Below are 18,143 nucleotides of genomic sequence, written 5' to 3'. Positions count from 1 at the left end.
GAGCCTCTGGACTGAGCAGGCCCTGAACATACCAGTGCTAGACCTGCATCTAAAGGTGGAGCAGCCTGGTGTGTGTGGGATGCTCTGCACCCCTCCTGCTCCTGGCCTCCTAGAAGCTGGAGCTGTGTTCCAGAAAAACCCCAAGGGATGGTTTGTTCAGATGGAAACACGGTCCCCCTGGGGGATTCTTTGGGATAGAAAGAAGGAGGTTTCCTGAAGGGTGAAGGTGCATGAGCCCTATACCTTCATTTTTCTCTACCTCAGCCCTCCAACCCATCTCCTCACACATTAAGTCAATAAAACCCAGAACGCAGTCATTTTTCTATCATTTCCTCTCTGCTGAGCCCAGTGTGCTCAAGAGCCACCCCCAGCTGTGCACCAGGACAGGACTATTTTGCTTTTGCTGAGAGTATAGAGATCTGACAGGCCACAACCTTGTATTTTTCAAGTTTTATAATGTCAAAGATGACTCATTAGGTGGATGCTAGCTTTACTGATTAATCTTACTTATGCACATGTCTCGTTTCTCCCTGAAGGTTTGCTGGGAGCATTTATTTTTGCTACACTAGGAACAAACTCACAGGCAGGTCCCTGGAGCATTGGATATTGCGGACTCCATCTCTTTGGCCCTCCACATTAATTTCCTTCAAATGACACCAAGGGGCCAATATCTTGCACACACACCTTTGCTTTGATGAAATTTTTGCTTTCATTTCTAATCATTTGTGTAAAAAGCCCTGGTTTGGGTTTGTTTAGACCTTTTGGGCAGGGAATTCATCTCCTCCAAACCACTTCCAAATTGCTTCCACTGTGGAAACTCGCTGATCCCGGCATTTTCTCTGCTGGACCAAAGGCCTCCGATTTCTTTATCAATCAGAAAACAACACAGACCACACTGGCTGCGATTCCCAACCCTCATCCCCAATGAGGATTTAAAATTTTTTGATTAGAGCCACGATCCCAAGGTGTTAAATGTTTGAGAAGGTTTTGCATTCTTTTCTTGAATATTGTTCTGTTCTACTGGGATTTTTCCTGGGATACTTGCTGATTTCTGCACCCTGGCTCCCGCTTTCTACCTGCACCCTTCTGTGTTGACCCCTAGGCTAGAACAGTCAACCACAAATAAAATATCACATTTCTCAAGTGGATAATGTGAAACTGTGACTTTTGGAAAAAAACATTACCATTGGACTCCATCACAGTTATTCTGGTGAGCAAGACAGGCCAAGCCGATAGCAGGGAAATAACCAGGGGGTGGAGGGACATGTAAGGAAAAGCAACATCAGTCACACTGAAGGAGCATACTGAGGATGAGCAGCAGAGGCTGAGACGTGCTTCCCCAGGAAGGTGGAGTTATTAGACATGTGCCACCTGGTCTGGATCCTAGAGGCCACGTCTCAGTGGGCACCAAGGCCCTAAGGAACTGGAGAGACAGCCTCCTTCCTGACTTACCCCCAGGATTCTGGTTCCAGTGATCTGAAGTGGGCCTGGGAATCTGTGTTTAACAGCAACAACAATAATAAGAGCTAACACTTGACAACAGCTATGTTCCAGCCATTGTCCTAAGAGTTTCTTATATATCAACTTATTTAGTTCTTACAACAACTCCATGGGGTAAGGTGCTGGTGGTAGGCTGAATTCTGAGATAATCGCCAGTGACTCTCGCCCTTGTGTGATCACCTGTTTTTGAATATGGGCAGAATTTCTAAACATTATCTCACTCCCGTGATTATGTTAAATTATATGGCAAAGGGTGTTGTAGATGTTATTAAGATCCTAAAGAAATTGACCTAAGGAGAGGGAGATGATTTGGGGCAGGCCGGACCTAATCAGGTGGGCCCTTAAAAGGGACTGGGCTCTTCTTGATGAAAGAGATTTGAAGTGTGAGAAGGATTTGATATGAGTGAGATTCTGCATTACTGGCTTTAAAGATGGGGAGGAGGGGATGTGGCAAGGAACAAAAGTGACCTCTAGGACTTAGAGTATCTCCCAGCTGACAGCCAGCAAAGAAAGGGGACCTCCATCCCACAGCTGCAAGGAACTGAGTTCTGCCACCACCACATGACCTTAGAAAGGGGCCCTGGGCTCAGATGAGGATGCAGTGCTGGCCAATGCCTTGATTTTAACTTTGTGAGACCCTGAGCAGAAAGCCCAGTCATGCTGTGCCTGGACTTCTGACTTACAAAGCCGTGAACTGATAAATGGTGATGTTAAGTGGCTAAATTTGTTGACACTTTGTTGTGCAGCAATAGAAACCTAAGACAGATTTCGGTACTATAGAGTGGGGCACTGCTGAAGCCACATTTGCAAAAATTATGACAGTGAGAGAAATCTTACATACCTACTTACATCTTGCTTCTAACCTTACAAACTATCTTTGCTCATTCCTGGGCATAAATCAAACTAACTATGGGAGGCATTTAGTGAAAAAGATGATAACAGTTCTTTCCAGAAACTAACAGTTCTTTCCAGAAATGAACCCCCTCCTTGCTCAGGGACCAAAACTGTCTTTGTAGGATTATGACTTAGGAGTCATATAGCCAGAGGTCACAAGATTTGTAAAGTCTCCAATTGCTCCTGTAGATAACATCACTATTAGCAAAACCTAAGGTTGATCTTTGAGATATTTTTCAGACTTTTGCATTCTGGTGACTCCACCTGGACTTGTGACTCATACCATGGAACGAATTCAACCTCTTCTGTCATGTGCCCAGCCCCCAATCTAGGAGCTGTGTCAGTGCAAGGAGACAGGTTTGACCCCCCCATGATTTCATCCCTGACCCAACCAATCATCATTTCCCATTCCCCAGCCCCCTTCCTGCCAAACTATCCTAGAGAAGCCTGGCCTCTGAGCTTTGTGGGAAGCTGATTTGAGTAATAACTCCCGTCTTCTGCTTGGTTAGCCCTGTGTTTATTAAACTCTTCCTCTGTTGCAATACTTCTGTCTCAGTGAATCAGCTCTATATGTGCAGTGGGCAAGAAGAACCTGTCAGGCAATTACTCTGACAATGTGGGAGTGATTCTGGAACTCAGAGTGGGCAGAGGCTGAAGAGAATTTGAGGAGAATTTTGAAGATCATGATGGAGAAAACTTAAGTCACTTTGAAGAAACCTAGTAGAAATCTGGTGTTTAAGGATGCTGCCAGTGAGAGCCACAAGGAAGTGAGGAACACTTTACTGGAAACTGGAAGGAAAGGAATCCTAGTTATGGAGTGGAAGAAAGCTTAGCAGAGTTGTCTACTCCAGTTCTTTGGAAAGTGGAACTTGTAAGTGATAAACTTGGATATTTAGCTGAGGAGATGTCCATGGAAACTGTTGGGATGCAGTCTGGTTCCTCCTTGCTGCTTATAGTAAAATGCCAGAAAAGAGAGAGAAATTGAGGGAAGAATAGTGAAACAAAAAGCTTTGTTCTTGATGATTTTGGAAATTCTCACTTTATCCAGTTGGCAAAAATGCTAAAGAGAAAAGATTGCATGTGAAAAATCTGGCATAGAGAAAAAGCCAAGGGTGTGACTGCACAAACTTTTGCTAAAACCTCAGAAAGACCAAAAGGTCAGAATATTCAGTCATGCAAGGGGGTTTTTCAAGTTGAGGTTAAGGGTGTGCCTCACGGATCTTCTGGGTCAAACTGAAGGGCTTCTAGGCTTGAGGGTGTTGTCTTTAGCCATTCCAGCAGAAGACAAAAACAGAGAAGGGATTATCTTCAAACAATGTGTGGGTGTGGGTTTTGTCTCATGGAAGGAACCCTAATGTAATACACAAGACCATGAAATTCTTAAGAAAATTATTTTGGCAGAAACACTACCAGCTTGGACTAAAAGAGTCCTAAAAGACAGAGAGTGCAAAATGAAAGATGCCTGCTGAACCCCTGAGACTCTCCTGGCAGGAAACAGGGTGAGAAAACTGCAGCTGATCCTTGAACAATGTTGGATTGAATTGTGTGGGTCCACTTACACCCAGATTTTTTTCAATAAAAGTTACATTAAGTGTCCCTGCCTCTCCTGCTCCCCGTTCTACCTCCTCGACTTCTTCCACTTCTGCCACCTCCGAGACAAGACCAACCCTTCCTCTTTCTCCTCCACTTCCCCCTACTTAATCAATGTGAAGACAGTGAGGATGGAGACCTTTATAATGATCCACTTCTGCTTAGTGAATAGTAAATATATTTTCTCTTTCTTATGCTTTTCTTAATAATATTTTCTTTTCTATAGCTTACTTTATTGTAAGAATATAGTATATAATACATATAACATACAAAACAGTTGTGTTAATCAACTGTTTACATGACCAGTAAGCCTTCCAGCCAATAAGCTACTAGTAGTTAAGTTTGGGAGGAGCCAAAATTATCCATGGATTTTCAGATTTTCGACTGGGTGAGAGGCCTGTGCCCCACTCCCAAAATTGCTCAAGGGTCAACTGCTCTCAGCTGTGCTACCTTTCACAACAAAGGATGAATGATGAAGACCGAATCAAGAGCCCAGAGGGTCACACCGACAGCAAATAAGTTTTGGCCAATGGCCACTCCCAGTGGGAGATAACATGAAGGAAAGAGCCAGCTCAGGGTCTTTTTAAAAAAATTTATTTTAAGTTCAGGGGTACATTTGCAGGTTTGTTATACAGGTAAACTTGTGTCACAGGGATTTGTTGTGCAATTATTCATCACTCAGGTATTAAGCTTAGTACCCATTAGTTATTTTTCCTTATCCTCTCCCTCCTCCCACCCTCCACCTTCTAATAGACTCCAGTGTCTGTTGTTCCCCTCTATGTGTCCATGTGTTCTCATCATCTAGTTCCCACTTATAAGTGAGAACATGTGGTATTTGGTTTTCTGTTCCTGTGTTAGTTTGCTAAGGATAATGGCCTCCAGCTTCATCCATGTTTCTGCAAAGGACATGATCTGGTTCCTTTTAATGGCTGCATAGTATTCCATGGTGTATATGTACCACATTGTCTTTATCCAGTCTATCACTGATGGGCATTTAGGTTGATTCAATGTCTTTGCTCTTGTCAATACTGCTGCAATGAACATGTGTGTGCATGCGCCTTTATAATAGAATGATTTATATTCCTTTGGGTATATACCCAGTAATGGGTCAAATGGTATTTCTGTTTTCAGGTCTTTGAGGAGTTGCCACACTCTTCTACAATGGTTGAAGTAATATACATTCCCACCAACAGTATGTAAGTGCTCCTTTTTCTCCTCAACCTCACCAGCATCTGTTATTTTTTGCCTTTTTAATAATAGGCATTCTGACTCATGTGAGATTGTCTCTCATTGTGGTTTTGATTTGCGTTTCTCTAATGATCAGTGATGTTCAGCTTTTTTCATATGTTTGTTGGCCGCATGTATGTCTTCTTTTGAAAAGTGTCTGTTCGTATCCTTTCCCCACTTTTTAATAGGATTGCTTGAGTTTTTGGGTTTTTTTTGTAAATTTGTTTAAGTTTCTTATAGATGTGGATATTAGACCTTTGTCAGACACATAGTTTACCAAAATTTTCTCCTATCCTGTAGGTTGTCTGTTCACTCTGTTGATAGTTTCTTTTGCTGTATAGAAGCTCTTAAGTTTAATTAGATTTCATTTGTTAATTTTTGCTTTTTGTTGCAATTGCTTTTGGTGTCTTTGTTATAAAATCTTTGCCCATTTCTATGTCCTAAATGGTACTGTCTAGATTGCCCTAGAGGGTTTTTATAGTTTTGGGTTTAACATTTAAGTGTTTAATCATCTTGAGTTGATTTTTATATATAGTGTAAAGAAGGGGTCCAGTTTCAATCTTCTTCTTATGGCTAGCCAGTTATCCCAGTACCATTTATTGAATAGGGAATCCTTTCCCCATTGCTCGTTTTTGTCAGCTTTGTCAAAGATCAGATGGTTGTAGGTGTGCAGCCTTATTTCTGGGTTCTCTATTCTGTTCCATTGGCCTATGTATCTGTTTTTGTACCAATAACGTGCTGTTTTGGTTACTGTATCCTTGTAGTATAGTTCAAAGTCGGGTAATATGATGCCTCCAGCTTTGTTCCTTTTAGAATTGCCTTGGATATTTGGGGTCTTTAGGGGTTCCACATGAATTTTAAAGTAGTTTTTTCTAGTTCTGTGAAGAATATCAATGGTAGTTTAATAGGAATAGCATTGAATCTATAAATCGCTTTCAGCAGTATGACCTTTTTTACCACATTGATTCTTCCTATTCATTAGCATGGAATGTTTTTCCATTTGTTTGTGTCATCTCTGATTTCTTTGAGCAGCGTTTTGTAGTTCTCCCTGTATAGGTCTTTCACCTCCCTGGTTAGCTGTATTCCTAGGTTTTTTTTTCTTTGTGTGTGTGTGTGTGTGTGTGTGTGTGTGTGTGTATGTGGTGATGTGGTGGTTGTCAATGGGACTGCATTTCTGGTGTAGCTCTGGGCTTGACTGTTGTTGTTGTATAGGAATGTTAGTGATTTTTGTACATTAATTTTGTATCCTGAGACTTGCTGAAGTTGTTTTATCAGCTTAAAAAGCTTTTGGGCCGAGACTATGGGGTTTTCTAGATGTAGAATCACGTTGTCTGGAAGCAGGGATAGCTTGGATTCATCTCTTTCGGTTTGGATGCCCTTTATTTTTTTCTCTTACCCGACTGCCCCAGCCAGGACTTCCAATACTATGTTGAATAGGAGAAGAGAGAGAGCACATCCTTGTTTTGAACTGGTTTTCAAGGGGAAGGCTTCCAGCTTTTGCCCATTCAGTATGATGTTGGCTGTTGGTTTGTCATAAATGGCTCATTATTTTGAGGTATGTTCTTTCAATGAGGCCAAGGTCTTTACTCTCTGGGCAGGTTTGCCTCATGTTGCAGCTCCTATCGAGAAGTCCTCTCCATGAGGCTCTTCTTCCTAGCTGGAGCCCCACTGTGACTTCTCTGCAATTCAGTGACCCTTAGCCACGCCCTCTCCTACAAAGTCTGCATCTCAGCCTGAGGGACCTCTTCTCTGGCGACTTCATCTCAGCCCTAGGGGTAGTGGCTGCTCTTTATAGCTGCCATTCTGATGTTATTTCAAGTTCTCTTGACTTTTTACCAGAGAATCCTTCATCATGCTCATCCTCTGATATATTTATAATTTTTTATGTTGATTTTTTCCCGATAAAATTACTGTCTGGTTTTGTTCTTCTGACTGGATTCTCACTGGTACAGAATGGATATCAGGAGTTATCCCAGGAGAAAGGCCACATAGGCAGAAATTGGCATTGATTTGGACAGACCTTTGGGCTTAAGTGCAGTTCTGAGCTCCTTGCCAATGGGCAGTGGAATGCTAGAAACCCATGGCGTGTGGTGGTGCCACATTGAATCAAGCTGTCACCCATGGCTGATTGTGATGAAGAACCAGCAGCAAGAGTCCTGGGAACCCAAGTGCCACTGCACTGAACTGCGGTGGCAGTAATGATGACTATGAGGACTGCGATGTGAGGTGGATTTTCTTTTTAAGCACACGTGGGCACTTACAAACAGAAAATGGGAAGTACAGTTCTGTTCACTCTCAGCTTGAGTCACAGTCCGAAAACTGGAGAGCCCTAAAAACACTCTTATTTTTTGTAACTGGACTGATAATGCTGAAAATAAAACACCAACTTAATTTTTTGCCAAATTGCATTTGAAATTTAGAACATTGATTGGTATAGAATGGGATTCTGAAACTTGGAACGGGAGCTTCTGGTTGAACCCAGAGGAAACTGACAACTTAGACCTCCAAGTCGCTCTGATATTCCTTTACCCATGGAAGGAGCATGCCCTCTCGTGTCTGAGAGTAATAAATAGCCTTCCTTTTCTTTGAGAATCTTGTGATAAGCTCACCTGAGGCAGATGCTTTGAAAGGGGATGCCCTTTCTCCTCAAGACCCACTCAAACCATATGCACATAGACCCATAATTAGTGTCAAATCTCAGCATGCTCCAGAGAACAGGTATACACAGTGACCCAAAAAGACATAGCTTACACACAGAAAGAATGATAAGGTTTTGTTAATGTATATTGTCAGAAGCCTAGGGTACATGCGTGGAAGTACATTCTAAGGGTGTTAGACCAAGGCGGGTGGAATCTAACACGAGATTAGCCCTGATTGTGAATATGGGTACACTTATTGGAGATTCTGGATTTAGGGTGTTTGCTCATGCAGCTGAAGGTGATTCTAATGGCTTACTTGGTTGGTTGACTAAAACTTGGACAAAATAGTGGCCTATATTTGATGAGGTTGAGGTACTAGAGCTTCCCTGGTATGATTTGATAAATGGACTCCAAAGGCTATGGAGATAGGAGTGTTGGGCTGGATCTATCATGCACAAATGTGCATCTACCCCCAACCTATGTTCCAGAAGGAGGCCCAGAAGACATTCCCTTGGCTAAGGCATTGAGAAATGCATTAGTGAGCAAAGCATCTGCACCCTTGGTCAGCTCTGCAGTAGCTTTCTTCTGCAGGGCACATATAACTGCAGGAGATGTTGCATTGAGATGGGCTCTGGTTTTAATAGGGTTGAAATCCCAGAGGATTACAGGCTGAGAGGCAGCACCTAACTGCCAAAGGCACATTCACTGTAAAGGGCAGCAGGACTGTGCAGGCAGTCAGAATGCCTTGACCCACAGAGATATTTGGCAGTGGTCAATTGATATGGCATTCCCAGGAATCAAATAGATGGACAGCTTACTACATTGTTTGATCTGTATAACAGGAAGAACTTGAGGTCTGGTAGCCAAAAGTCTGACTTGAGTCACAGCCTCTCACCCAATTTCTAGACCTAAGGCAATGTATATACTTAGCATGTTCCTTGAATAAAGAAGACCCTTGAGGAAGGACCCTGCATCACTATTGCAAATTTCCACTATAAATCTTACTTTAAGCCTTCTCCAAAGCGACCTGTGGCTGTTTATTAGAGTGACTGCATTTGGGAGAAGAGAACTCCCAGACCTTTTCAAGATTATGACATTGGTTCTGAGTTCATACTGATTATTGAGGACCCAAAATACCACAGTGGCTCACCACTCAGAGTGGGGGTTTATGGTGTCAGGTGATGTAATCTTAGCCCAGGTCTGACTCACAGTGAGCCCTGTGGTCTACAGACCAACTCTGTAGTTATTTCCTCAGTTCATGTTTTGGTTTGGTTTGTTTTTGAGACAGGGTCTTGCTCTGTTACTCAGGCTGGAGTGTAGTGGTGGGATTGATCACAGCTCACTGCAGCTTTGACCTCCCTGGGCTCAAGTGATCCTCCCACCCCAGCCTCCTGAGTGGCTGGGACCATAGGCATGTGCCACCCTGCCCAGCTAAAGTTTTGTATTTTTTGTAGAGATGAGGTTTCACCATGTTGCCCAGGCTGGTCTCAAACTCCTGGGCTGAAGCAGGTTCAGCCTCCCAAAATGCTGGGATTACAGGCACGAGCCACTACATGCAGCCCTCAGTTCTTGAATGTATAATGGTAATAGACACACTTGGCAACTATGTGGCCTCTCTGATCTGTGAGATGAAGATAATTATGATTGGAATGCCTAAGAACTAACTTCTAGTAAACCAAAAGCCATATTATATCCCTGGGAGAATTGCAGAGATTGATGTCACTATAAAAGACTTAAGAAGAGTAGGGGTAATGACAGGTGTCACATCCCTATGTAATACATCAGTGCCGCCTGTGTAGAAGTCAGAAGAATCTGGAGAATGACTGTGGATTGCTGTAAACTTAAATGGTGACTCCAATTTCAGCTGCTGTCCAAAATGTATAGCTTTATCAGAAAAAAAGTAAAGTGTTCCTGGTACGTGGTATGCAGCTGTTGACCTAGCTGATACCTTTTTCTTCATACTTACTTACAAGGACCACCAGCAAATCAGTTTGCTTTTTACCTGTCAGGCTCAACTATGCTCCTTCACACTCTTGCCTCAGAGCTAGGGAATTCTGCTGCTCTCTGCCACATTACAGTCCACAGAGGTCTGGATAATCTTGACATCTGATGAAACATCACAGTAGCCCACTGCATTGATAACATTGTGCTGAGATCTGAGGAGCAGGAAGTAGCAAGTTCTTTTGATGCCTTAGTTACATATATGCAAGTTAGAGGGTGGGAGATAAAATCATTCAGGGTACCAATTCAGCATCAGGCAAGGCTCAATCAGGAGAGAGAAACCACACAATAATTAGAATGCAGGGAGTTTAATGTAAATAATTATTAACTATAACAGAGGAATGGAGAGACTGGGTAGTAAAAACTAAAGAGAATGCTAAAGAACACAGTGGTAGCAGACACAAGGAACAGCCTTTACTTCTGGGGCTGACATAGAATGCTTGAGATAACAGTTCCTTAAAGCTGGGAGATCATGAATGATTGCAGGGGGAGCTTCTTTCTGAAGACCTGGCCTCTCTTTCAGTCAAAGGGTTTCAGGTCCCAAAAGTGTCTCAGGGCCCAAAACTGGGCAAAAGTTTATGTTAGAGCTTAACGTTTGTGTCTACTACCTGCAAAGCCATATGTTGAAACCCTAACCCAAATGTGATGGTATTTGGAAATGGGATCTTTGGAAGGTAATTAACATTAGATGGGGTCATGAGGGTGGAGCTATCATGATGAAATTACTGCCCTTATAATAAGAAATAAGAAATACCATAGAGCTTTCTAACTTTCGCCCCGACTCATGCAAAAAGAAGGGTTCATGTGAACACATAGTGAGAGGTGGCAGCCTGCAAGCCAAGATAAGAGACCTCAGAATGAAACCCACCTTGCTAGCACCATGATCTTGGACTTCCAAGCCTCCAGGACTGTGAGCAATACATTTCTGTTGTTTAATCTACCTGGTCTACAGTAATTACTTCATGGTGCCAGAATCATTGTGCCTGCATTATCCCTTCACTGCTGTTCACGGCCCATTTCATGCTGTTCAAGTTCATGGCACGTGTGTTAATAGTTGCCCTGCTTCTTCATGCTCGGGACTCTTGACTCCACCTGTCCCAGTTATGGGATCCTTAGTGTCAATCAGTGGGTGATGCAACTCAAATCCCATTTTAGAGTCTACTTCCTTGAACTACTCCTGGCCTTATTTCTCTTAGGTCATGTTTCCTAGGAAACAGACTCTCAGGCAGAGGAAGTTCATTGGGAAGTGCTTTTGGTAACACTACAGTGTGGAAGGGAGGGAAACTGGACCAGGCAGAGGGAGAAAGTTCCATTGGAATGCAGTTACAAGAAAGGCAGAGGCAGGGGCTGTGAAATCCTGCAGGTCATCTTGTGTGAAAAGAAAATAAAAATTTCAGGACCCCAAACTCACTATGTCAAAGGGAAAAGTTAGGCTTGGGAACTGAGTCACGCAAAACTGCCTCCCATTTCCTAAATGGATAGCTGCAAAGATAGAAGCCACACACCTCCGCAGGGGCCTCCTCACAATTCACTTACAAGGAAATTCCTGTGGGCCCAAGATCTTTACCCTAAAACTGACTTCTGTTGAATTTCACTCTGACAATTTAATCAACAGCCTATCTTCACAGGTATAGGACAGACAGGACTTGTGCTCGTCCCTCTGCCCACCTGAGACAAATGCATATCTGACTGCATCTTTTACTCTATATTTCCTTTATTTTATGTAAAAAATGCAGATTCACTGAGCACAAGACCAGTGCATAGTTGACTGTTCCTCTACTCCCTCTTTTCACAGGTGCAATGTGGATTCTGTGAACGCTGATCAAAGCCTGGCAAGAAAGTAACTATTTGCCTCTTTCATCTACCCTCCCCTTTTTCTCTTTCCTCTTTCCTCTACTGCCTGCTCATTTCTCTATTGAAGCCTCCAAACCATCTTTGTAAAAAACATGGATCGCAGATATTCCTGTGATTTTTGTTCCTTTTCCCAGGCACACTCTCAACCTTGGTGAAATAAACTTCTGAATTGATTGAGACTGACTTCAGTCATTTTCTTTGATTTACATGAGGAATCCTGCCTACCATGCTACCTCTCTGTTCAGGTCAGGCCTGGACCCCTACCTTCATGGCCCCCAAGCCCAGACATAACAGCAGGTGGGAGAGTCAGGAAACCCTGGTAAGGAACACTCTTGGGCTTCCTTGAGAGGGTGCAGAGGCACAGAATGGGGCATAGGGGCAGGCAGCCAGCTGGGTGGAGGATTTAGACCTGTGCCCATGTGCCCAGACTGACAAGCTACTCCAGGGGCCCTGACATGGCTTCTCGATGTCTCCTAGGACTTGAACCAGAAGTGAGGGGTTGATGGGGACTGGGAATAGAAGCAGTAGTGGAAGAATACATTCTCCAAAATCCTCTCAGCAGTTTTCCCGGCCATATGTGGACATGAGCAGGGATCCTCTCAAACTCATCTGCCCAGTGCACCCATTTCTGTAACAAATATCTCTTAATACTTCCTCAACACGCACACACACACACACACACACACACACAGTTTTTCCACAGTATAATGCCCTCACTGAATAAAAGGAAAGTAATTTATAATAAAAGAATATTGGCCAGGTGCGGTGGCTCACACCTGTAATCCTAGCACTTTGGGAGGCTGAGGCAGGTAGATCACAAGGTCAGGTGTTCAATATCAGCCTGACCAACATGGTGAAACCCCATCTCTACTACAAATACAAAAATTAGCTGGGTGTGGTGGTGGGTGCCTGTAATCCCAGCTACTCAGCAGGCTGAGGCAGGAGAACTTCTTGAACGCAGGAGGCAGAGGTTGCAGTGAGCTGAGATCATACCATTGCACTCCAGCCTGGGTGACAGAGCAAGACTCCGTCTCAAAAAAAAAAAAAATTCATTTCAACATGTAAATGTTCAGGCAGGCCTGGCCTTGAAGACAAAGTTAATAGTAAGATGTTTGTACCTGTGTGTAGGGTCAACATGAGTGTGGCCATGTCTGGTATAACACATTGTGTCAGTCTCGGATGCAGACTGTCACCGTATGCTGTACTAGAGACGTGAACACTAAGAGGGGTATTTCCATCTGGGATGTGGTTTTAAAAGTGCTGCCATTCCCAGCTTACCTCATTCCACACATTAGTTGCATTTCTAGAAAAATGCCTTGCATAGAAAACTGTGCAAAAAGGACTTTATGTTACGTGGAGTTCAGGTTTAGGCCCAAATAATCATATGAACATCTCTCTCCTGCATGAATGTCTGGGAAAGCATTTGAAAGTCCTGTAGGATGTAAGACAACTCTTTCTGCATCTTACACATGGAGAAAGTTAGAATTCCTCACCCCATCCACTAAATGACTATGGTGCTGTCTCATCCATATGTCCACTGTTCCCCTTCACAAGGACCATGACATTAAGGGGTGCCCAGAGAATGGGCATCCTGTGTGTGGCCCTCTCCTCACTTTTTTTGGAAGGCCTGGAAAACAGAAACAGTTCCTGCAGAATTTATTAATAAGATACACCCAAATGGAGATTCCACCAACTTGCAAATTGCTACGGGTAGAGGAGCTCTCTACGGCCTCCTTTCTGCTGTCCTCACCCTTCTGCTAAAACACATCACTTACTGGTGACACGTTCATTATTTACTCATCTCAGGCTCAAAAGCAAAGCAGCCAGGCTGGTCTCCACTCACTCATTCATTTTAATTAGACCCTCTAATTTTATTTATGCTGCCACAAACTGATTAACAATTTGCCAGCAGAGAGCAGGAAGTCTTAAAAAGCACCTTGAAGAATCTGTGCGTCTCAAAACACAAACCTCACAGAAATGAGGTGGGCTGTGGGTGGGGGCTCCTGCAGCCTGGAGTAGGCAAGTTGTTGAAGCTTCACCACTTCCTACTACCTTGGAACAGCTTCTGGGTCCGAGATCTGGGGTCACCAGGAGCTGATGGATGGAGAGACTATCTCTTTGTCTGACATCCCTGAAGCTGTGGGAGAAGGGATAGGGCTGGCATGGTATCCTGTGTCCCTGGAGGACTGAGATTGTGGGTGGGGGCAGCAGAAATCTCAATTTCCCCAATCAGTGGGAGAAATGGACATTGATCCAGCCAATTACAAAACAGTTTGGTTGAGTACTGAGGCAGAGTTGAGCCTTGGGTGTTGGGAAAGATTAGAAAAGGGCTGGAATTTGAGTTAAATCATGGAGGACTCCTAGAATATCACCAGACTGACTAGCTGGAGAGGATATGAGCAAAGACTCAGACATTCATCCTTCCATTCTCCAAAGGCCGGGCATGCTGCTAGTTCCAAATATTAGGGAGAGAAAAAGGAATGAGAGACTGTAACAGGCTGAATTGGGGAATTTTAATCCAGTAATGTGCAAATGTGATTTCCTCCCCTCCATGCCCCCACAATAACCACTACTATCAGTTTTGCCTTTTCAAATTATTTTTCTGATCCTGAAAGTGGGACGGAAAGAAAACTTAGTCTCTTGCCCAATAAGTTTGGCTAGTATTCTGATGCATGGTTAAAACCTTTGACCCCTTTCAGTCAAATACTTAGTTTACTTGGATGTGATGATCCTCCGCCCTGGTCTTCAGCAGTGAGCTGCTGGCAGAGGAGATCACGTGGCTTGCTCTTTCCACAAGCCTCTCTCTCCTCCTTCTCCTCTGTTCCCTGCCCCAGCCATACAGAATTCAGGGAGGCATGAGGAGAGTCTCATGTAGGGAGCACTGGCTGGTGGAGGAAGCTGCCATTGCTGACTCTTTCCTGCATCTCCTCTGGATGCTGGGATCTGTGCGGTCTTTAAAGTCTTGAGGATCTGCTTGCTCCATGGTGATTGTGCAGTAACCCACTGGCTGCCCCAGTGCTTTTGTGCACTTGGACATCAGAACTCCAGCCTTTGGACTCCAGGACTTATGGCAGTGGCCTCCTGGATTTTCAGGCCTTTGGACTCAGACTGAGAGTTAAACCATTGGCTTCCCAGGTTCTCAGGCTTTAGGATTTAGACCTATCCCAGGGTCTTCAGCTTGCAGATGGTCTGTTGCGTGACTTCTTATCCTCCATAATCACATGAACCTATTCCCCTAGTAAATCCCTTCTCATACATCTCTATCTCTATCCCTAGCTCTGTCTCTATCATCTCTATCACTATCTCTATCTCTATGTCTATGTCTCTATCTCTATTTCTATCTCTATCTCAGCTATCTCTATCTCTATCCCTGCCCGTATCCCTCCCCTTATCCCTATCTTTATCTCTATCTATCTCTATCATCTCTATCTCTATATCTCTATCTATCTCTATCTCCATCTCTCTCTCTATCTCTATCCTATTGGTTCCATCTTTCTAGAGAATCCTGACTAATACAGATTATATGATTATATTTTCTTTCTGCAGATTTTATCTGGAATTAGATATCCTGAAAACATGTCCATGCCCTCAGGTTATTCTTTTTTTTTTTTTCTCTTATCATTACTTATTTATTTCATTTATCTTTTTTTCTCTTATCACTACTTATTTATTTCATTTATCTTTTTTCTCTTATCACTACTTATTTATTTCATTTATCTTTTTTTCTCTTATCACTACTTATTTATTTCATTTATCTTTTTTTTTTATTATACTTTAAGTTCTAGGGTACATGTGCATAACGTGCAGGTTTGTTACATATGTATACTTATGCCATGTTGGTGTGCTGCACCCATCAACTCGTCAGCACCCATCAATTCATCATTAATATCATGTATACCTCCCCAATGCAATCCCTCCCTCCTCCCCCCTCCCCATGATAGGCCCCAGTGTGTGATGTTCCCCTTCCCGAGTCCGAGTGATCTCATTGTTCAGTTCCCACCTATGACTGAGAACATGCGGTGTTTGGTTTTCTCTTCTTGTGATAGTTTGCTAAGAATGATGGTTTCCAGCTGCATCCATGTCCCTACAAAGGACGCAAACTCATCCGTTTTTATGGCTGCATAGTATTCCATGGTGTATATGTGCCACATTTTCTTAATCCAGTCTGTCACAGATGGACATTTGGGTTGATTCCAAGTCTTTGCTATTGTGAATAGTGCCACAATAAACATACGTGTGCATGTGTCTTTGTAGTAGAATAATTTATAATCCTTTGGGTATATACCCAGTAGTGGGATGGCTGGGTCATATGGTACATCTAGTTCTAGATCCTTGAGGAATTGCCATACTGTTTTCCATAATGGTTGAACTAGTTTACAATCCCACCAACAGTGTAAAAGTGTTCCAATTTCTCCACATCCTCTCCAACACGTGTTGTTTCCTGACTTCTTAATGATTGCCTTTCTAACTGGTGTGAGATGGTATCTCATTGTGGTTTTGATTTGCATTTCTCTGATGGCCAGTGATGATGAGCATTTTTTCCTGTGTCTGTTGGCTGTATGAATGTCTTCTTTTGAGAAATGTCTGTTCATATCCTTTCCCCACTTTTCGATGGGGTTGTTTTTTTCTTGTATATTTGTTTGAGTTCTTTGTAGATTCTGGATATTAGCCCTTTGTCAGATGAGTAGATTGCAAAAATTTTCTACCATTCTGTAGGTTGCCTGTTCACTCTGATGGTAGTTTCTTTTGCTGTGCAAAAGCTCTTTAGTTTAATTAGATCCCATTTGTCAATTTGGCTTTTGCTGCCGTTGCTTTTGGTGTTTTAGACATGAAGTCCTTGCCCATGCCTATGTCCTGAATGGTACTACCTAGATTTTCTTCTAGGGTTTTTATGGTATTAGGTCTAACATTTAAGTCTCTAATCCATCTTGAATTAATCTTCGTATAAGGGGTAAGGAAAGGATCCAGTTTCAGCTTTCTACTTATGGCTAGCCAATTTTCCCAGCACCATTTATTGAATAGGGAATCCTTTCCCCATTTCTTGTTTCTCTCAGGTTTGTCAAAGATCAGATGGCTGTAGGTGTGTGGTATTATTTCTGAGGACTCTGTTCTGTTCCATTGGTCTATATCTCTGTTTTGGTACCAGTACCATGCTGTTTTGGTTACTGTAGCCTTGTAGTATAGTTTGAAGTCAGGTAGCGTGATGCCTCCAGCTTTGTCCTTTTGACTTAGGATTGTCTTGGCAATTCGGGCTCTTTTTTGGTTCCATATGAACTTTAAAGCAGTTTTTTCCAATTCTGTGAAGAAACTCATTGGTAGCTTGATGGGAATGGCAGGGGTTGCAGTCCTAGTCTCTGATAAAACAGACTTTAAACCAACAAAGATCAAAAGAGACAAAGAAAGCCATTACATAATGGTAAAGGGATCAATTCAACAGGAAGAGCTAACTCTCCTAAATATATATGCACCCAATACAGGAGCACCCAGATTCATAAAGCAAGTCCTTAGAGACTTACAAAGAGACTTAGATTCCCATACAATAATAATGGGAGACTTCAACACTCCACTGTCAACATTAGACAGATCAACGAGACAGAAAGTTAACAAGGATATCCAGGAATTGAACTCATCTCTGCACCAAGCGGACCTAATAGACATCTATAGAACTCTCCACCCCAAATCAACAGAATATACATTCTTCTCAGCACCACATCGCACTTATTCCAAAATTGACCACATAATTGGAAGTAAAGCACTCCTCAGCAAATGTCAAAGAACAGAAATTATAACAAACTGTCTCTCAGACCACAGTGCAATCAAACTAGAACTCAGGACTAAGAAACTCAATCCAAACCGCTCAACTACATGGAAACTGAACAACCTGCTCCTGAATGACTACTGGGTACATAACGAAATGAAAGCAGAAATAAAGATGTTCTTTGAAACCAATGAGAACAAAGATACAACATACCAGAATCTCTGGGACACATTTAAAGCAGTGTGTAGAGGGAAATTTATAGCACTAAATGCCCACAAGAGAAAGCAGGAAAGATCTAAAATTGACACTCTAACATCACAATTAAAAGAACTAGAGAGGCAAGAGCAAACACATTCAAAGCTAGCAGAAGGCAAGAAACTAAGATCAGAGCAGAACTGAAGGAGATAGAGACACAAAAAACCCTCCAAAAAATCAATGAATCCAGGAGTTGGTTTTTTGAAAAGATCAACAAAATTGACAGACCGCTAGCAAGACTAATAAAGAAGAAAAGAGAGAGGAATCAAATAGAAGCAATAAAAAATGATAAAGGGGATATCACCAATGACCCCACAGAAATACAAACAACCATCAGAGAATACTACAAACGCCTCTACGCAAATCAACTAGAAAAGCTAGAAGAAATGGATAATTTCCTGGACACTTACACTCTCCCAAGACTA

Source organism: Trachypithecus francoisi, unplaced genomic scaffold (assembly GCF_009764315.1).
Source record: "Trachypithecus francoisi isolate TF-2019V2 unplaced genomic scaffold, Tfra_2.0 Lachesis_group9, whole genome shotgun sequence".
Lineage (NCBI taxonomy): Eukaryota > Metazoa > Chordata > Mammalia > Primates > Cercopithecidae > Trachypithecus > Trachypithecus francoisi.
This window is presented reverse-complemented; position numbering follows the sequence as displayed.